General features: G+C 31.7%; 1 protein-coding gene across 1 annotated transcript in view; it reads right to left on the bottom strand.

The window, feature by feature from the left end:
- Positions 1 to 23,177, bottom strand: part of LOC121186812 (rho guanine nucleotide exchange factor 26-like) — a 51,303-nt gene that overhangs the window by 2,412 nt on the left and 25,714 nt on the right. The window lies entirely within an intron of this gene.

A 23,177-nucleotide genomic window follows, 5' to 3' on the forward strand; every position in this document is an offset into this window, starting at 1 on the left:
ATCCCTCAACAACTAACTGAATGGTATGAAATCACCATAAGCTTTTACAACCACTACTGTGAATAAAATTATTAACTTACAGGCCAAAGATGTGTACACGTAATGCAATATTATGACTGGCACAGGATAACCTTTGGAGTTTCACAATAAATAACATCACTGCCTGTTACAGTTTTTCTAGTTTAGGTGGGAAATAATCACAAACAAGTGATATTCATTGGTTAATGATCTATGTTTTGACCTGCTCTTTGCGCTAGCTTAAACGTGAGGGGATTGCCAAAGGAATGAGATTAGGTGGAGGAGGTAGAAATGGAGGATGCAAACAGCCAACAATTCGTTATTGTAACACATGGGCAGGTGTGGGTAATCACAGGTAAAGTCTTTGATCAGTTTGGTAATTTAACCCCTACTGTGATTGCTAATAAATCACCTTTACTGATCCTTCCTTCCCTCTTTACAGGCTGAAAGAGTGGCAACTAACAGGCTGGACATCCCAAGAGAGCATGGTTATATGAGGTAAATGATATTCAAGTGTATACAGATTACACAAATGTAATAGAAACCTGTTTCAGTAAAAAGCCTGACTGTGTCTCTGTACTGAATGTGCGCATTAGAGCTGCTCTGTGGGAAAGGCAGCTGTTAGTCGTTGCTCTTGACAGCTGGACACACATGCCGACAGTCTGATACATATGCACATACAGAGCACGCCATCATGACAAGACGCCTTCTCACACTTAAACAGCTGACATACTTTATTGAAACTATGAATGTACAAGTATTTAATATATCACGCACAGGTGCAAACAACCATGTGTTTGAAGGGCACTTAATGGTTATCTGTGGAATGTGAGGCATCTAAACCAGAAGAGGTTTCAGGTAAAAAGAAAAAGAAAACCAAAAAACAACAGCCCTCAAACTGTAAGTGTGTGTTCACATGCAGGCATGTGAATACTGCATATGGACAAACAGCAGGTGCTTGCCCTCTTCCCTTCTAGATAGCTACAGGCCTGCGCAGGATCAGTCTATTCATGGTAGCAAAGCTCCTTCTGCCTTAAACCATTCATCCCAAACAGCAAGAGAATGCCAAGAATCATAAATCCTTTGTCAGAGGTTCTTGTTTCACCTCTGAAAAGAACAGAGGCCTTGCTACTGCACTGTAAAACCTCTTTCACACAAGCAGATAAAAAGTGATGACAGTCTCTTTCCAGCCTTCCTTCCTCTGCCAACTTAAAATCACCACCCGACCACTGTTTTTCAAGTCATTTCAGTTTCATCACTCCCTCTCCCTCCTAACCCTTTCTGCTAACTCCTATCAATTTGTTTACTCTCAGCCGAATTCCTCCCTTGTTTCCATTTAACCACAGCTCAGAACAGCATACGGGTACAATTCCTACTCTTCAGACACAAACATGACATCTCTTTGCCCAGAGCAGACCAGCCAGGGAAACTCCCAGGCAGGGGGAACAATTTCCATCAGCAAATCTTCCGTTATCACATAAGTGAAAGCATAGTAAGAAAATCAAAAGAAATCACACAAACGAAAGCAGACAGTAAAAAAGAAATCAAAAACAATGCCAAAGTGTGCTACAGAATTACAGACTCCTCTTCCTGATTGAGTATGTAACCAGTGCTTTGTATTATAGCAGCATATCTGACTAACAGAACTGTTCTGCTGCAGACTTCTGTGGCTGCTCTGTTCTACTAATAGAGAAGCACCATTCACTAACTCTGGAAAGAACACAACATTAGGGTCATGGGGAAGGCGCGCTGACATGTGCATACCAAACAAAAGGATGCACAGAAAACGATGAGAACATAGAAAAGAAGAGAATCACAGACGAAGCTAGAAGACACCAAGCTAGTCAGACACCAGCTATACAGGCGTCCTTGTGCCATCGCCAATCCAGCTGTCTGTCTGAATTCCTGATGTATTACGCCATTGCTGAGGTCAAAGATCAGTCTATTGTATGCAGTTTTCTTAGACCTCACGCAGTTACATGTAGGCGACAGCAGACACAGGTTAAGCAACAGCTTAAATGCAGGTAGTGAGCAAATGGAACTGAAACCCATAGTGGCCAACATAGAAAAGTCAACTTCTATGGTTTCATTTCCACACAAAAAATCCCACCAAAAAACAAAGAAAAACACAGTCCCACCTTCAGTCAGAATGTGTGGAATTTCACATTGGTATCCGACTTGAGCTGTACTTAAATATAGCAGGGATGTGAACAATATATGCAAGCACGTGCAGCATAGCCATTTCTTTTTCAGTAGAGAATGTTTAATTCCTGAGAACCACTGATGCATATATCTGCTCCAGAGATCATACACTGAGTGGGCCTACATTTTTTGGCCGATTTTGACACCTTACGGCCAAAAGACATTTTTTGTGACATTTTGAGGTCTTTCTACAATATGACTTTTTTTGGCCAATTGTGACGCCTTGCGGCCATATGATGTTTTTTATGACATTTTGAGGTCTTACTAAAACATAACCTTTTTTGGCCGATTTTGACGCCTTACTATAGTATGATGTTTTTTTATGACATTTTGAGGTCAAAAGAAAATGTTGACTTTTTTTGGCCGATTTTGACACCTTACTATACTATGACGTTTTTTATGACATTTTGCGGTCAAAAAAAAAATTGACTTTTTTTGACCGATTTTGACACCTTACTATACTATGACGTTTTTTGGCACATTTTAAGGTAAAAAAATTTTTTGGACTTTTTTTGACCGATTTTGATGCCTTACTATAGTATGACGTTTTTTTATGACATTTTAAGGTAAACATTTTTTTTGACTTTTTTTGGCCGATTTTGACGCCTTACTATACTATGACGTTTTTTATGACATTTTAAGGTAAAAAATTTTTTTGACTTTTTTTGACCGATTTTGACGCCTTACTATAGTATGACATTTTTTATGACATTCTGAGGTCAAAAAAAATTTTGACTTTTTTTGACCGATTTTGACGCCTTACTATAGTATGACGTTTTTTATGACATTCTGACGTCCAAAAAATTTTTGACTTTTTTTGACCGATTTTGACGCCTTACTATAGTATGATGTTTTTTATGACATTTTGAGGTAAAAATTTTTTTTGACTTTTTTTGAACGATTTTGACGCCTTACTATAGTATGACGTTTTTTATGACATTTTGAGGTAAAAAAAAATATTGACTTTTTTTGACCGATTTTGACACCTTACTATACTATGACGTTTTTTGGCACATTTTAAGGTCAAAAAATTTTTTGGACTTTTTTTGACCGATTTTGACGCCTTACTATAGTATGACGTTTTTTTACGACATTTTAAGGTAAACATTTTTTTTTACTTTTTTTGGCCGATTTTGACGCCTTATTATACTATGACGTTTTTTGGCACATTTTAAGGTCAAAAAAATTCTTGACTTTTTTTGGCCGATTTTGACGCCTTACTATGCAATGACGTTTTTTATGACATTTTAAGGTAAAAATTTTTTTTGACTTTTTTTGACCGATTTTGACGCCTTACTATAGTATGACGTTTTTTATGACATTTTGAGGTAAAAATTTTTTTTGACTTTTTTTGACCGATTTTGACGCCTTACTATAGTATGACGTTTTTTATGACATTTTAAGGTAAACATTTTTTTTTTACTTTTTTTGGCCGATTTTGACGCCTTATTATACTATGACGTTTTTTGGCACATTTTAAGGTCAAAAAAAATTTTGACTTTTTTTTGGCCGATTTTGACGCCTTACTATGCTATGACGTTTTTTATGACATTTTAAGGTAAAAAAATTTTTTGACTTTTTTTGACCGATTTTGACGCCTTACTATAGTATGACGTTTTTTATGACATTTTGAGGTCAAAATTTTTTTTGACTTTTTTTGGCCGATTTTGACGCCTTACTATACTATGACGTTTTTTATGACATTTTAAGGTAAAAATTTTTTTGACTTTTTTTGACCGATTTTGACGCCTTACTATAGTATGACGTTTTTTATGACATTTTGAGGTTAAAATTTTTTTTGACTTTTTTTGACTGATTTTGACGCCTTACTATAGTATGACGTTTTTTATGACATTTTGAAGTTAAAATTTTTTTGGTATCCGACTTGAGCTGTACTTAAATATAGCAGGGATGTGAACAATATATGCAAGCACGTGCAGCATAGCCATTTCTTTTTCAGTAGAGAATGTTTAATTCCTGAGAACCACTGATGCATATATCTGCTCCAGAGATCATACACTGAGTGGGCCTACATTTTTTGGCCGATTTTGACACCTTACGGCCAAAAGACATTTTTTGTGACATTTTGAGGTCTTTCTACAATATGACTTTTTTTGGCCAATTGTGACGCCTTGCGGCCATATGATGTTTTTTATGACATTTTGAGGTCTTACTAAAACATAACCTTTTTTGGCCGATTTTGACGCCTTACTATAGTATGATGTTTTTTTATGACATTTTGAGGTCAAAAGAAAATGTTGACTTTTTTTGGCCGATTTTGACACCTTACTATACTATGACGTTTTTTATGACATTTTGCGGTCAAAAAAAATATTGACTTTTTTTGACCGATTTTGACACCTTACTATACTATGACGTTTTTTGGCACATTTTAAGGTAAAAAAATTTTTTGGACTTTTTTTGACCGATTTTGATGCCTTACTATAGTATGACGTTTTTTTATGACATTTTAAGGTAAACATTTTTTTTGACTTTTTTTGGCCGATTTTGACGCCTTACTATACTATGACGTTTTTTATGACATTTTAAGGTAAAAAATTTTTTTGACTTTTTTTGACCGATTTTGACGCCTTACTATAGTATGACATTTTTTATGACATTCTGAGGTCAAAAAAAATTTTGACTTTTTTTGACCGATTTTGACGCCTTACTATAGTATGACGTTTTTTATGACATTCTGACGTCCAAAAAATTTTTGACTTTTTTTGACCGATTTTGACGCCTTACTATAGTATGATGTTTTTTATGACATTTTGAGGTAAAAATTTTTTTTGACTTTTTTTGAACGATTTTGACGCCTTACTATAGTATGACGTTTTTTATGACATTTTGAGGTAAAAAAAAATATTGACTTTTTTTGACCGATTTTGACACCTTACTATACTATGACGTTTTTTGGCACATTTTAAGGTCAAAAAATTTTTTGGACTTTTTTTGACCGATTTTGACGCCTTACTATAGTATGACGTTTTTTTACGACATTTTAAGGTAAACATTTTTTTTTACTTTTTTTGGCCGATTTTGACGCCTTATTATACTATGACGTTTTTTGGCACATTTTAAGGTCAAAAAAATTCTTGACTTTTTTTGGCCGATTTTGACGCCTTACTATGCAATGACGTTTTTTATGACATTTTAAGGTAAAAATTTTTTTTGACTTTTTTTGACCGATTTTGACGCCTTACTATAGTATGACGTTTTTTATGACATTTTGAGGTAAAAATTTTTTTTGACTTTTTTTGACCGATTTTGACGCCTTACTATAGTATGACGTTTTTTATGACATTTTAAGGTAAACATTTTTTTTTTACTTTTTTTGGCCGATTTTGACGCCTTATTATACTATGACGTTTTTTGGCACATTTTAAGGTCAAAAAAAATTTTGACTTTTTTTTGGCCGATTTTGACGCCTTACTATGCTATGACGTTTTTTATGACATTTTAAGGTAAAAAAATTTTTTGACTTTTTTTGACCGATTTTGACGCCTTACTATAGTATGACGTTTTTTATGACATTTTGAGGTCAGAATTTTTTTTGACTTTTTTTGGCCGATTTTGACGCCTTACTATACTATGACGTTTTTTATGACATTTTAAGGTAAAAATTTTTTTGACTTTTTTTGACCGATTTTGACGCCTTACTATAGTATGACGTTTTTTATGACATTTTGAGGTTAAAATTTTTTTTGACTTTTTTTGACTGATTTTGACGCCTTACTATAGTATGACGTTTTTTATGACATTTTGAAGTTAAAATTTTTTTTGACTTTTTTTGACCGATTTTGACGCCTTACTATAGTATGACGTTTTTTGGCACATTTTAAGGTCAAAAAAAATTTTGACTTTTTTTGACCGATTTTGACGCCTTACTATACTATGACATTTTTTGGCACATTTTAAGGTCAAAAAATTTATTGACTTTTTTTGACCGATTTTGACGCCTTACTATAGTATGACGTTTTTTATGACATTTTGAGGTAAAAAAAAAAATTGACTTTTTTTGACCGATTTTGACGCCTTACTATAGTATGACGTTTTTTATGACATTTTGAGGTTAAAATTTTTTTTGACTTTTTTTGACCGATTTTGACACCTTGCTATAGTATGATGTTTTTTATGACATTTTGAGGTAAAAAAATTTTTTGACTTTTTTTTGGCCGATTTTGACGCCTTACTATACTATGACGTTTTTTATGACATTTTGAGGTAAAAAAAATTTTTGACTTTTTTTGATCGATTTTGACGCCTTACTATAGTATGACTTTTTTTATGACATTTTGAGGTCAAAAAAGTTTTTGACTTTTTTTGACCGATTTTGACGCCTTACTATAGTATGACGTTTTTTATGACATTTTGAGGTCAAAATTTTTTTTGACTTTTTTTGGCCGATTTTGACGCCTTACTATACTATGACGTTTTTTATGACATTTTAAGGTAAAAATTTTTTTTGACTTTTTTTGACCGATTTTGACGCCTTACTATAGTATGACGTTTTTTATGACATTTTGAGGTAAAAAAATTTTTTGACTTTTTTTGACCGATTTTGATGCCTTACTATAGTATGACATTTTTTATGACATTCTGAGGTCAAAAAAAATTTTGACCTTTTTTGACCGATTTTGACGCCTTACTATAGTATGACGTTTTTTATGACATTCTGACGTCAAAAAAATTTTGACTTTTTTTGACCGATTTTGACGCCTTACTATAGTATGATGTTTTTTATGACATTTTGAGGTAAAAAAATTTTTTGACTTTTTTTGAACGATTTTGACGCCTTACTATAGTATGACGTTTTTTATGACATTTTGAGGTAAAAAAAAATATTGACTTTTTTTGACCGATTTTGACGCTTTACTATACTATGACGTTTTTTTTAGCACATTTTAAGGTAAAAAATTTTTTGGACTTTTTTTGACCGATTTTGACGCCTTACTATAGTATGACGTTTTTTATGACATTTTGAGGTTAAAATTTTTTTTGACTTTTTTTGACTGATTTTGACGCCTTACTATAGTATGACATTTTTTATGACATTTTGAAGTTAAAATTTTTTTTGACTTTTTTTGACCGATTTTGACGCCTTACTATAGTATGACGTTTTTTGGCACATTTTAAGGTCAAAAAAAATTTTGACTTTTTTTGACCGATTTTGACGCCTTACTATACTATGACATTTTTTGGCACATTTTAAGGTCAAAAAATGTATTGACTTTTTTTGACCGATTTTGACGCCTTACTATAGTATGACGTTTTTTATGACATTTTGAGGTTAAAATTTTTTTTGACTTTTTTTGACCGATTTTGACGCCTTGCTATAGTATGATGTTTTTTATGACATTTTGAAGTAAAAAAAATTTTTGACTTTTTTTTGGCCGATTTTGACGCCTTACTATACTATGACGTTTTCTAGCACATTTTAAGGTAAAAAATTTTTTTGACTTTTTTTGACCGATTTTGACGCCTTACTATAGTATGACTTTTTTTATGACATTTTGAGGTCAAAAAAGTTTTTGACTTTTTTTGACCGATTTTGACGCCTTACTATAGTATGACGTTTTTTATGACATTTTGAGGTAAAAAAAATTTTTGACTTTTTTTGACCGATTTTGACGCCTTACTATACTATGACATTTTTTGGCACATTTTAAGGTCAAAAAAAAATTTGACTTTTTTTGACCGATTTTGACGCCTTACTATACTATGACATTTTTTGGCACATTTTAAGGTCAAAAAATTTTTTGACTCTTTTTGACCGATTTTGACGCCTTACTATAGTATGATGTTTTTTATGACATTTTGAGGTCAAAAAAAATTTTGACTTTTGGCCGAAAAAAACGCCATACTATACTATGACGTTTTTTGGCACATTTTAAGGTCAAAAAATTTTTGACTTTTTTTGACCGATTTTGACGCCTTACTATAGTATGACGATTTTTATGACATTTTGAGGTCAAAAAAATTTTGACTTTTTTGACCGATTTTGACGCCTTACTATAGTATGACGTTCTTTATGACATTTTGAGGTCAAAAAAAATTTTGACTTTTTTTGGCCGATTTTGACGCCTTACTATACTATGACGTTTTCTAGCACATTTTAAGGTAAAATTTTTTTTTGACTTTTTTTGACCGATTTTGACGCCTTACTATAATATGACGTTTTTTATGACATTTTAAGGTCAAAAAAAAAATTGACTTTTTTTGACCGATTTTGACGCCTTACTATACTATGACATTTTTTGGCACATTTTAAGGTCAAAAAATTTTTTGACTTTTTTTGACCGATTTTGACGCCTTACTATAGTATGACGTTTTTTGGCACATTTTAAGGTCAAAAAATTTATTGACTTTTTTTGACCGATTTTGACGCCTTACTATAGTATGACGTTTTTTATGACATTTTGAGGTAAAAAAAAAATTTGACTTTTTTTGACCGATTTTGACACCTTACTATAGTATGACGTTTTTTGGCACATTTTAAGGTCAAAAAATTTATTGACTTTTTTTGACCGATTTTGACGCCTTACTATAGTATGACGTTTTTTATGACATTTTGAGGTAAAAAAAAAATTTGACTTTTTTTGACCGATTTTGACGCCTTACTATAGTATGACGTTTTTTATGACATTTTGAGGTTAAAATTTTTTTTGACTTTTTTTGACCGATTTTGACGCCTTGCTATAGTATGATGTTTTTTATGACATTTTGAGGTAAAAAAAATTTTTTTGACTTTTTTTTGGCCGATTTTGACGCCTTACTATACTATGACGTTTTCTAGCACATTTTAAGGTAAAAATTTTTTTTGACTTTTTTTGACCGATTTTGACGCCTTACTATAGTATGACGTTTTTTATGACATTTTGAGGTAAAAAATTTTTTTGACTTTTTTTGACCGATTTTGACGTCTTACTATAGTATGACGTTTTTTATGACATTTTGAGGTTAAAATTTTTTTTGACTTTTTTTGACTGATTTTGACGCCTTACTATAGTATGACGTTTTTTGGCACATTTTAAGGTCAAAAAAAATTTTGACTTTTTTTGACCGATTTTGACGCCTTACTATACTATGACATTTTTTGGCACATTTTAAGGTCAAAAAATTTTTTGACTTTTTTTGACCGATTTTGACGCCTTACTATAGTATGACATTTTTTATGACATTTTGCGGTCAAAAAAAATGTTGACTTTTTTTGACCGATTTTGACACCTTACTATAGTATGACGTTTTTTATGACATTTTGAGGTAAAAAAAAAATTTGACTTTTTTTGACCGATTTTGACGCCTTACTATAGTATGACGTTTTTTATGACATTTTGAGGTTAAAATTTTTTTTGACTTTTTTTGACCGATTTTGACGCCTTGCTATAGTATGATGTTTTTTATGACATTTTGAGGTAAAAAAAAATTTTTTGACTTTTTTTTGGCCGATTTTGACGCCTTACTATACTATGACGTTTTCTAGCACATTTTAAGGTAAAAAATTTTTTTGACTTTTTTTGACCGATTTTGACGCCTTACTATAGTATGACTTTTTTTATGACATTTTGAGGTCAAAAAAGTTTTTGACTTTTTTTGACCGATTTTGACGCCTTACTATAGTATGACGTTTTTTATGACATTTTGAGGTAAAAAAAATTTTTGACTTTTTTTGACCGATTTTGACGCCTTACTATACTATGACATTTTTTGGCACATTTTAAGGTCAAAAAAAAATTTGACTTTTTTTGACCGGTTTTGACGCCTTACTATACTATGACATTTTTTGGCACATTTTAAGGTCAAAAAATTTTTTGACTCTTTTTGACCGATTTTGACGCCTTACTATAGTATGATGTTTTTTATGACATTTTGAGGTCAAAAAAAATTTTGACTTTTGGCCGAAAAAAACGCCATACTATACTATGACGTTTTTTGGCACATTTTAAGGTCAAAAAATTTTTGACTTTTTTTGACCGATTTTGACGCCTTACTATAGTATGACGATTTTTATGACATTTTGAGGTCAAAAAAATTTTGACTTTTTTGACCGATTTTGACGCCTTACTATAGTATGACGTTCTTTATGACATTTTGAGGTCAAAAAAAATTTTGACTTTTTTTGGCCGATTTTGACGCCTTACTATACTATGACGTTTTCTAGCACATTTTAAGGTAAAATTTTTTTTTGACTTTTTTTGACCGATTTTGACGCCTTACTATAATATGACGTTTTTTATGACATTTTAAGGTCAAAAAAAAAATTGACTTTTTTTGACCGATTTTGACGCCTTACTATACTATGACATTTTTTGGCACATTTTAAGGTCAAAAAATTTTTTGACTTTTTTTGACCGATTTTGACGCCTTACTATAGTATGACATTTTTTATGACATTTTGCGGTCAAAAAAAATGTTGACTTTTTTTGACCGATTTTGACACCTTACTATAGTATGACGTTTTTTGGCACATTTTAAGGTCAAAAAATTTATTGACTTTTTTTGACCGATTTTGACGCCTTACTATAGTATGACGTTTTTTATGACATTTTGAGGTTAAAATTTTTTTTGACTTTTTTTGACCGATTTTGACGCCTTGCTATAGTATGATGTTTTTTATGACATTTTGAGGTAAAAAAAAATTTTTTGACTTTTTTTTGGCCGATTTTGACGCCTTACTATACTATGACGTTTTCTAGCACATTTTAAGGTAAAAATTTTTTTTGACTTTTTTTGACCGATTTTGACGCCTTACTATAGTATGACGTTTTTTATGACATTTTGAGGTAAAAATTTTTTTTGACTTTTTTTGACCGATTTTGACGTCTTACTATAGTATGACGTTTTTTATGACATTTTGAGGTTAAAATTTTTTTTGACTTTTTTTGACTGATTTTGACGCCTTACTATAGTATGACGTTTTTTGGCACATTTTAAGGTCAAAAAAAATTTTGACTTTTTTTGACCGATTTTGACGCCTTACTATACTATGACATTTTTTGGCCATTTTAAGGTCAAAAAATTTATTGACTTTTTTTGACCGATTTTGACGCCTTACTATAGTATGACGTTTTTTATGACATTTTGAGGTAAAAAAAAAATTTGACTTTTTTTGACCGATTTTGACGCCTTACTATAGTATGACGTTTTTTATGACATTCTGAGGTTAAATTTTTTTTTGACTTTTTTTGACCGATTTTGACGCCTTGCTATAGTATGATGTTTTTTATGACATTTTGAGGTCAAAAAAAATGTTGACTTTTTTTGACCGATTTTGACACCTTACTATAGTATGACGTTTTTTGGCACATTTTAAGGTCAAAAAATTTATTGACTTTTTTTGACCGATTTTGACGCCTTACTATACTATGACGTTTTATATGACATTTTGAGGTCAAAAAATTTCTTGACTTTTTTTGACCAATTTTGACGCCTTACTATACTATGACGCTTTTTATGACATTTTGAGGTAAAAAAATTTTTTGACTTTTTTTGGCCGATTTTGACGCCTTACTATAGTATGACGTTTTTTATGACATTTTGAGGTTAAAATTTTTTTTGACTTTTTTTGACCGATTTTGACGCCTTACTATAGTATGACGTTTTTTATGACATTTTGAGGTAAAAAATTTTTTTGACTTTTTTTGACCGATTTTGACGCCTTACTATAATATGACGTTTTTTATGACATTTTGAGGTAAAAAAAAATATTGACTGTTTTTGACCGATTTTGACGCCTTACTATAGTATGACGTTTTTTATGACATTTTGAGGTCAAAAATTTTTTTGACTTTTTTTGACCGATTTTGATGCCTTACTATACTATGACATTTTTTGGCACATTTTAAGGTCAAAAAAAAAAATTGACTTTTTTTGACCGATTTTGACGCCTTACTATACTATGACATTTTTTGGCACATTTTAAGGTCAAAAATTTTTTTGACTTTTTTTGACCGATTTTGACGCCTTACTATAGTATGACGTTTTTTATGACATTTTGAGGTAAAAAAAAAATTTACTTTTTTTGACCGATTTTGACGCTTTACTATACTATGACGTTTTTTTTAGCACATTTTAAGGTAAAAAATTTTTTGGACTTTTTTTGACCGATTTTGACGCCTTACTATAGTATGACGTTTTTTATGACATTTTGAGGTTAAAATTTTTTTTGACTTTTTTTGACTGATTTTGACGCCTTACTATAGTATGACGTTTTTTATGACATTTTGAAGTTAAAATTTTTTTTGACTTTTTTTGACCGATTTTGACGCCTTACTATAGTATGACGTTTTTTGGCACATTTTAAGGTCAAAAAAAATTTTGACTTTTTTTGACCGATTTTGACACCTTACTATACTATGACATTTTTTGGCACATTTTAAGGTCAAAAATTTATTGACTTTTTTTGACCGATTTTGACGTCTTACTATAGTATGACGTTTTTTATGACATTTTGAGGTAAAAAAAAAAATTGACTTTTTTTGACCGATTTTGACGCCTTACTATAGTATGACGTTTTTTATGACATTTTGAGGTTAAAATTTTTTTTGACTTTTTTTGACCGATTTTGACGCCTTGCTATAGTATGATGTTTTTTATGACATTTTGAGGTCAAAAAATTTTTTGACTTTTTTTGACCGATTTTGACGCCTTACTATACTATGACGTTTTATATGACATTTTGAGGTCAAAAATTTTTTTGACTTTTTTTGACCAATTTTGACGCCTTACTATACTATGACGTTTTTTATGACATTTTGAGGTCAAAAATTTTTTGGACTTTTTTTGAGCGATTTTGACGCCTTACTATACTATGATGTTTTTGATGACATTTTGAGGTCTTACTAAAATATGACTTTGTTTTGCATATTTTGACGCCTTACTATACTATGATGTTTTTTATGGAGAGGCTGGTGCTGTCACACCTCAGACCTCTGGTGAGCCCATACCAAGACCCACTGAAGTTTGCATATCAGCCCAAGGTGGGGTTTGATGATGCAGTAATATACCTGCTTCAGAGGGCTTACTCTTCATTGGACAGTCTGAACACCACAGTACCGGTCATGTACTTCAACACTTCTCATAGACTGACGCACACACACTCCCCTCCCCCTCCCTACCCGCCCCCCATCTACCGTCTGCCTCCGCACCTTATCTTTTGTAACCCCCCCCCCTCCCTATGTGTCCATGAAAAAATTCCAGCATGTTTCCACGTGTACTGTGTACAAAAGTCATAATGTATGATGTGACTGTGTGTCAAATGTATGTATTGCAACTTGCAAATTAACTTTCAGGAAAGCGTGTGGTGGCGCAAACATTTTGCTGCGGCCCGGAGGCTATACTCCTTAACGAAATTTCGCCTGTACTTCTGTGCAAGTGACAATAAAGTTCCTATCCTATCCTATCCTATGTTCTTTGACTTCTTCTCTGCATTCAACACCATCCAGCCGAGACTGTTGAGTGCTAAGTTAGAGAACATGCAGGTGGAGGCTCCCCTTGTCTCATGGATTGAGGACTACCTGACTGGTTGACCACAGTTTGTGAGGCTGCAGAGCTGTGTTTATGACCTCATGATGAGCAACACCGGGGCTCCTCAAGGAACTGTGCTGTCTCCCTTTCTATTCACCACCTACACGGCTGACTTCCAGTACTGTTCTGAGTTACGTCACCTCCAGAAGTACTCGGATGACACAGCCATAGTCGGGTGTGTGGGGAGAGGACGGGAGGATGAGTACAGGGGCTTTCTGGAGAGTTTTGTCAGATGGTGTGGGGAGAATCACTTGCAGTTGAACGTGGCCAAGACAAAGGAGATGGTGGTGGACTTTAGTAGGAGACAGAATGCTGTCAAAGCTGAGGACAATCATGGACAGTCCCTCCCATCCGCTCAATAAAACTGTGAACAATCTGGGAAGCAGCTTCAGCAACAGACTCCTGCTACCACGCTGCTCTAAGGAACGGTACAAGAAATCATTCCTGCTGTCCGCCATCAGACTCTATAACTCATCTGTATCTGTCAGTGCTGTTCTCAGAAACCTGGACTAATGCATCATCTAGGGTGCACTATAAACATCAGTTACATTAAATGTATATGTGTGTGTGCAATAGTCTGCCGCTATGTGTATATGTGTGTATAAAAGAACCCATCCTGTATACGTTGTATTCTCATTTCCATGTTTTTTTTTTCTATATAAAGTGTATTTATTGTTCCTTGTGAGTACTGCTACAACCAAATTTCCCTACGAGGATAAATAAAATAACTCTAATCTTACCTGATGATGACATTTCAATTATTTTGTCGCCTTACTATCCTATGACATTTTGAAGTCTTAATAAAATATGAATTTTTTTGGCCTGATTTGATGCCTTACGGCCGTATGACCATTTTTATGACATTTTGAGGTCTTACTAAAATGTTACTTTTTTTGGCCGAATTTGTTTTTTATGACATTTTGAGGTGGAAAATTTTTTTGACTTTTTTTGGCCGAAAAAAACGCCATACTATACTATGACGTTTTTTATGACATTTTGAGGTCCAAAAAAATTTTGACTTTTTTTGACTGATTTTGACGCCTTACTATAGTATGATGTTTTTTATGACATTTTGAGGCCGAAAATTTTTTTGACTTTTCTGGCCCGAAAAAAACGCCATACTATACTATGACGTTTTTTATGACATTTTGAGGTGGAAAAAATTTTTGACTTTTTTTGCCCGAAAAAAACGCTATACTATACTATGACGTTTTTTATGACATTTTGAGGTCGAAAATTTTTTTGACTTTTTTTGCCTGAAAAAAAACGCCATACTATACTATGACGTTTTTTATGACATTTTGAGGTGGAAAAAAATGTTGACTTTTTTTGCCCGAAAAAAACGCCATACTATACTATGATGTTTTTTATGACATTTTGAGGCCGAAAATTTTTTTGACTTTTTTTGCCCGAAAAAAACGCCATACTATACTATGACGTTTTTTATGACATTTTAAGGTGGAAAATTTTTTTGACTTTTTTGGCCCGAAAAAAACGCTATACTATACTATGACGTTTTTTATGACATTTTGAGGTCCAAAAAAATTTTGACTTTTTTTGACTGATTTTGACGCCTTACTATAGTATGATGTTTTTTATGACATTTTGAGGCCGAAAATTTTTTTGACTTTTCTGGCCCGAAAAAAACGCCATACTATACTATGACGTTTTTTATGACATTTTGAGGTGGAAAAAATTTTTGACTTTTTTTGCCCGAAAAAAACGCTATACTATACTATGACGTTTTTTATGACATTTTGAGGTCCAAAAAAATTTTGACTTTTTTTGACTGATTTTGACGCCTTACTATAGTATGATGTTTTTTATGACATTTTGAGGCCGAAAATTTTTTTGACTTTTCTGGCCCGAAAAAAACGCCATACTATACTATGACGTTTTTTATGACATTTTGAGGTGGAAAATTTTTTTGACTTTTTTGGCCCGAAAAAAACGCCATACTATACTATGACGTTTTTTATGACATTTTGAGGTGGAAAAATTTTTTGACTTTTTTTGCCCGAAAAAAACGCTATACTATACTATGACGTTTTTTATGACATTTTGAGGTGGAAAATTTTTTTGACTTTTTTTGCCCGAAAAAAAACGCCATACTATACTATGACGTTTTTTATGACATTTTGAGGTGGAAAAAAATGTTGACTTTTTTTGCCCGAAAAAAACGCCATACTATACTATGACGTTTTTTATGACATTTTGAGGTGGAAAATTTTTTTGACTTTTTTTGCCCGAAAAAAACGCCATACTATACTATGACGTTTTTTATGACATTTTGAGGTGGAAAAAATTTTTGACTTTTTTTGCCCGAAAAAAACGCCATACTATACTATGACGTTTTTTATGACATTTAGAGGTCGAAAAAAAATTTTACTTTTTTTGTCCGATTTTGACGCCCTACTATACTATGACGTTTTTTATGACATTTTGAGGTGGAAAAATTTTTTGACTTTTTTTGGCCGAAAAAAACGCCATACTATACTATGACGTTTTTTATGACATTTTGAGGTCCAAAAAAATTTTGACTTTTTTTGACTGATTTTGACGCCTTACTATAGTATGATGTTTTTTATGACATTTTGAGGCCGAAAAAATTTTTGACTTTTTTTGCCCGAAAAAAACGCCATACTATACTATGACGTTTTTTATGACATTTTGAGGTGGAAAAAATTTTTGACTTTTTTTGCCCGAAAAAAACGTCATACTATACTATGACGTTTTTTATGACATTTTGAGGTCCAAAAAAATTTTGACTTTTTTTGACTGATTTTGACGCCTTATTTTGAGGCCGAAAATTTTTTTGACTTTTTTGGCCAGAAAAAAACGCCATACTATACTATGACGTTTTTTATGACATTTTGAGGTGGAAAATTTTTTTGACTTTTTTGGCCCGAAAAAAACGCCATACTATACTATGACGTTTTTTATGACATTTTGAGGTGGAAAAAATTTTTGACTTTTTTTGCCCGAAAAAAACGCTATACTATACTATGACGTTTTTTATGACATTTTGAGGTCGAAAATTTTTTTGACTTTTTTTGCCCGAAAAAAAACGCCATACTATACTATGACGTTTTTTATGACATTTTGAGGTGGAAAAAAATGTTGACTTTTTTTGCCCGAAAAAAACGCCATACTATACTATGACGTTTTTTATGACATTTTGAGGTGGAAAATTTTTTTGACTTTTTTTGCCCGAAAAAAACGCCATACTATACTATGACGTTTTTTATGACATTTAGAGGTCCAAAAAAATTTTGACTTTTTTTGTCCGATTTTGACGCCCTACTATACTATGACGTTTTTTATGACATTTTGAGGTGGAAAATTTTTTTTGACTTGTTTTGCCCGAAAAAAACGGCATACTATACTATGACGTTTTTTATGACATTTAGAGGTGGAAAAAAATTTTGACTTTTTTTTGGCCGATTTTGACGCCCTACTATACTATGACGTTTTTTATGACATTTTGAGGTGGAAAAAAATGTTGACTTTTTTTGACTGATTTTGACGCCTTACTATAGTATGATGTTTTTTATGACATTTTGAGGTGGAAAATTTTTTTGACTTTTTTTGGCCGAAAAAAACGCCTTACTATACTATGCCGTTTTTTATGACATTTTGAGGTGGAAAATTTTTTTGACTTTTTTTGGCCGAAAAAAACGCCATACTATACTATGACGTTTTTTATGACATTTTGAGGTCCAAAAAAATTTTGACTTTTTTTGACTGATTTTGACGCCTTACTATAGTATGATGTTTTTTATGACATTTTGAGGCCGAAAAAATTTTTGACTTTTTTTGCCCGAAAAAAACGCCATACTATACTATGACGTTTTTTATGACATTTTGAGGTGGAAAAATTTTTTGACTTTTTTGGCCCGAAAAAAACGCCATACTATACTATGACGTTTTTTATGACATTTTGAGGTCCAAAAAAATTTTGACTTTTTTTGACTGATTTTGATGCCTTACTATAGTATGATGTTTTTTATGACATTTTGAGGCCGAAAATTTTTTTGACTTTTTTGGCCCGAAAAAAACGCCATACTATACTATGACGTTTTTTATGACATTTTGAGGTGGAAAATTTTTTTGACTTTTTTGGCCCGAAAAAAACGTCATACTATACTATGACGTTTTTTATGACATTTTGAGGTCCAAAAAAATTTTGACTTTTTTTGACCGATTTTGACGCCTTACTATAGTATGATGTTTTTTATAACATTTTGAGGCCGAAAATTTTTTTGACTTTTTTTGCGCGAAAAAACGCCTTACTATACTATGCCGTTTTTTATGACATTTTGAGGTCCAAAAAAATTTTGACTTTTTTTGACCGATTTTGACGCCTTACTATAGTATGATGTTTTTTATGACATTTTGAGGTGGAAAAAATTTTTGACTTTTTTTGCCCGAAAAAAACGTCATACTATACTATGACGTTTTTTATGACATTTTGAGGTGGAAAAATTTTTTGACTTTTTTTGCCCGAAAAAAACGCCATACTATACTATGATGTTTTTTATGACATTTTGAGGTGGAAAAAAATTTTGACTTTTATTGCCCGAAAAAAACGTCATACTATACTATGACGTTTTTTATGACATTTTGAGGTCCAAAAAAATTTTGACTTTTTTTGACTGATTTTGACGCCTTACTATAGTATGATGTTTTTTATGACATTTTGAGGCCGAAAAATTTTTTGACTTTTTTTGCCCGAAAAAAACGCCATACTATACTACGACGTTTTTTATGACATTTTGAGGTCGAAAAAATTTTTGACTTTTTTTGCCCGAAAAAAACGCCATACTATACTATGATGTTTTTTATGACATTTTGAGGTGGAAAAAATTTTTGACTTTTTTTGCCCGAAAAAAATGCCATACTATACTATGACGTTTTTTATGACATTTTGAGGTGGAAAAAAATGTTGACTTTTTTTGACTGATTTTGACGCCTTACTATAGTATGATGTTTTTTATGACATTTTGAGGCCGAAAAATTTTTTGACTTTTTTTGTCCGATTTTGACGCCTTACTATACTATGACGTTTTTTATGACATTCTGAGGTCAAAAAAATTTTTGACTTTTTTTTTACCTGAAAAAAACGCCATACTATACTATGACGTTTTTTATATTTTGAGGTCAAAAATTTTTTTGACTTTTTTCGCCCGAAAAAGACGCCATACTATACTATGACGTTTTTTATGACATTTTGAGGTGGAAAAAAATGTAGACTTTTTTTGTCCGATTTTGACGCCCTACTATACCATGACGTTTTTTATGACATTTTGAGGTCGAAAAAAATGTTGAATTTTTTTGCCCGAAAAAAACGCCTTACTATACTATGACGTTTTTTATGACATTTTGAGCTGGAAAAATTTTTTGACTTTTTTTGTCCGATTTTGACGCCTTACTATACTATGACGTTTTTTATGACATTTTGAGGTGGAAAAAAATTTTGACTTTTTTTGTCCGATTTTGACGCCTTACTATACTATGACGTTTTTTATGACATTTTGAGGTCGAAAAAAATTTACTTTTTTTGACCGATTTTGACGCCTTACTACAGTATGACGTTTTTTATGACATTTTGAGGTCAAAAAAATTTTTGACTTTTTTTTTACCTGAAAAAAACGCCATACTATACTATGACGTTTTTTATATTTTGAGGTCAAAAATTTTTTTGACTTTTTTCGCCCGAAAAAGACGCCATACTATACTATGACGTTTTTTATGACATTTTGAGGTGGAAAAAAATGTAGAATTTTTTTGTCCGATTTTGACGCCCTACTATACCATGACGTTTTTTATGACATTTTGAGGTCGAAAAAAATGTTGAATTTTTTTGCCCGAAAAAAACGCCTTACTATACTATGACGTTTTTTATGACATTTTGAGCTGGAAAATTTTTTTGACTTTTTTTGTCCGATTTTGACGCCTTACTATACTATGACGTTTTTTATGACATTTTGAGGTGGAAAAAAATTTTGACTTTTTTTGTCCGATTTTGACGCCTTACTATACTATGACGTTTTTTATGACATTTTGAGGTCGAAAAAAATTTACTTTTTTTGACCGATTTTGACGCCTTACTACAGTATGACGTTTTTTATGACATTTTGAGGTCGAAAAAATTTTTGACTTTTTTTGCCCGAAAAAACGGCATACTATACTATGACGTTTTTTATGACATTTTGAGGTCGAAAAAATTTTTGACTTTTTTTGCCCGAAAAAAACGCCATACTATACTATGACGTTTTTTATGACATTTTGAGGTGGAAAAAAATGTTGACTTTTTTTGCCCGAAAAAAACGTTATACTATACTATGACGTTTTTTATGACATTTTGAGGTCCAAAAAAATTTTGACTTTTTTTGACTGATTTTGACGCCTTACTATAGTATGATGTTTTTTATGACATTTTGAAGCTGAAAAATTTTTTGACTTTTTTTGCCCGAAAAAAACGCCATACTATACTATGACGTTTTTTATGACATTCTGAGGTCAAAAAAATTTTTGACTTTTTTTTTACCTGAAAAAAACGCCATAGTATACTATGACGTTTTTTATATTTTGAGGTCAAAAATTTTTTTGACTTTTTTCGCCCGAAAAAGACGCCATACTATACTATGACGTTTTTTATGACATTTTGAGGTGGAAAAAAATGTAGACTTTTTTTGTCCGATTTTGACGCCCTACTATACCATGACGTTTTTTATGACATTTTGAGGTCGAAAAAAATGTTGAATTTTTTTGCCCGAAAAAAACGCCTTACTATACTATGACGTTTTTTATGACATTTTGAGCTGGAAAAATTTTTTGACTTTTTTTGTCCGATTTTGACGCCTTACTATACTATGACGTTTTTTATGACATTTTGAGGTGGAAAAAAATTTTGACTTTTTTTGTCCGATTTTGACGCCTTACTATACTATGACGTTTTTTATGACATTTTGAGGTCGAAAAAAATTTACTTTTTTTGACCGATTTTGACGCCTTACTACAGTATGACGTTTTTTATGACATTTTGAGGTCGAAAAAATTTTTGACTTTTTTTGCCCGAAAAAACGGCATACTATACTATGACGTTTTTTATGACATTTTGAGGTCGAAAAAATTTTTGACTTTTTTTGCCCGAAAAAAACGCCATACTATACTATGACGTTTTTTTATGACATTTTGAGGTGGAAAAAATTTTGACTTTTTTTGACTGATTTTGACGCCTTACTATAGTATGATGTTTTTTATGACATTTTGAGGCCGAAAATTTTTTTGACTTTTTTTGGCTGAAAAAAACGCCATACTATACTATGACGTTTTTTATGACATTTTGAGGTGGAAAAAAAGGTTGACTTTTTTTGCCCGAAAAAAACGCCATACTATACTATGACGTTTTTTATGACATTTAGAGGTCGAAAAAAATTTTGACTTTTTTTGTCCGATTTTGACACCCTACTATACTATGACGTTTTTTATGACATTTTAAGGTGGAAAAATTTTTTGACTTTTTTTGCCCGAAAAAAACGCCATGCTATACTATGACGTTTTTTATGACATTTTGAGGTGGAAAAAAATGTTGACTTTTTTTGGCCGAAAAAAACGCCATACTATACTATGACGTTTTTTATGACATTTTGAGGTGGAAAAAAATGTTGACTTTTTTTGCCCGAAAAAAACGTCATACTATACTATGACGTTTTTTATGACATTTTGAGGTCCAAAAAAATTTTGACTTTTTTTGACTGATTTTGACGCCTTACTATAGTATGATGTTTTTTATGACATTTTGAGGCCGAAAAATTTTTTGACTTTTTTTGGCCGAAAAAAACGCCATACTATACTATGACGTTTTTTATGACATTTTGAGGTGGAAAAAAATGTTGACTTTTTTTGCCCGAAAAAAACGTCATACTATACTATGACGAAAAAAACGTCATACTATACTATGACGTTTTTTATGACATTTTGAGGTCCAAAAAAATTTTGACTTTTTTTGACTGATTTTGACGGCTTACTATAGTATGATGTTTTTTATGACATTTTGAAGCCGAAAAATTTTTTGACTTTTTTTGCCCGAAAAAAACGCCATACTATACTATGACGTTTTTTATGACATTTTGAGGTGGAAAAAATTTTTGACTTTTTTGGCCCGAAAAAAACGCCATACTATACTATGACGTTTTTTATGACATTTTGAGGTGGAAAAACTTTTTGACTTTTTTTGCCCGAAAAAAACGCCATACTATACTATGACGTCTTTTATGACATTTTGAGGTCGAAAAAATTTTTGACTTTTTTTGGCCGATTTTGAAGCCTTACTATAGTATGATGTTTTTTATGACATTTTGAGGCTGAAAAATTTTTTGACTTTTTTTGCCCGAAAAAAACGCCATACTATACTATGACGTTTTTTATGACATTCTGAGGTCAAAAATTTTTTTGACTTTTTTTGCCCGAAAAAAACGCCATACTATACTATGACGTTTTTTATGACATTTTGAGGTGGAAAAAAATTTTGACTTCTTTTGCCCGAAAAAAACGTTATAATATACTATGACGTTTTTTATGACATTTTGAGGTCCAAAAAAATTTTGACTTTTTTTGACTGATTTTGACGCCTTACTATAGTATGATTTTTTTTATGACATTTTGAGGCCGAAAAATTTTTTGACTTTTTTTGCCCGAAAAAAACGCCTTACTATACTATGACGTTTTTTATGACATTTTGAGGTGGAAAAATTTTTTGACTTTTTTTGCCCGAAAAAAACGCCATACTATACTATGACGTTTTTTTATGACATTTTGAGGTGGAAAAAATTTTGACTTTTTTTGACTGATTTTGACGCCTTACTATAGTATGATGTTTTTCATGACATTTTGAGGCCGAAAATTTTTTTGACTTTTTTTGGCCGAAAAAAACGCCATACTATACTATGACGTTTTTTATGACATTTTGAGGTGGAAAAAAATGTTGAGTTTTTTTGCCCGAAAAAAACGCCATACTATACTATGACGTTTTTTATGACATTTAGAGGTCGAAAAAATTTTTGACTTTTTTTGTCCGATTTTGACACCCTACTATACTATGACGTTTTTTATGACATTTTAAGGTGGAAAAATTTTTTGACTTTTTTTGCCCGAAAAAAACGCCATGCTATACTATGACGTTTTTTATGACATTTTGAGGTGGAAAAAAATGTTGACTTTTTTTGGCCGAAAAAAACGCCATACTATACTATGACGTTTTTTATGACATTTTGAGGTGGAAAAAAATGTTGACTTTTTTTGCCCGAAAAAAACGTCATACTATACTATGACGTTTTTTATGACATTTTGAGGTCCAAAAAAATTTTGACTTTTTTTGACTGATTTTGACGCCTTACTATAGTATGATGTTTTTTATGACATTT

Source organism: Toxotes jaculatrix, chromosome 9, assembly GCF_017976425.1.
Source record: "Toxotes jaculatrix isolate fToxJac2 chromosome 9, fToxJac2.pri, whole genome shotgun sequence".
NCBI lineage: Eukaryota > Metazoa > Chordata > Actinopteri > Toxotidae > Toxotes > Toxotes jaculatrix.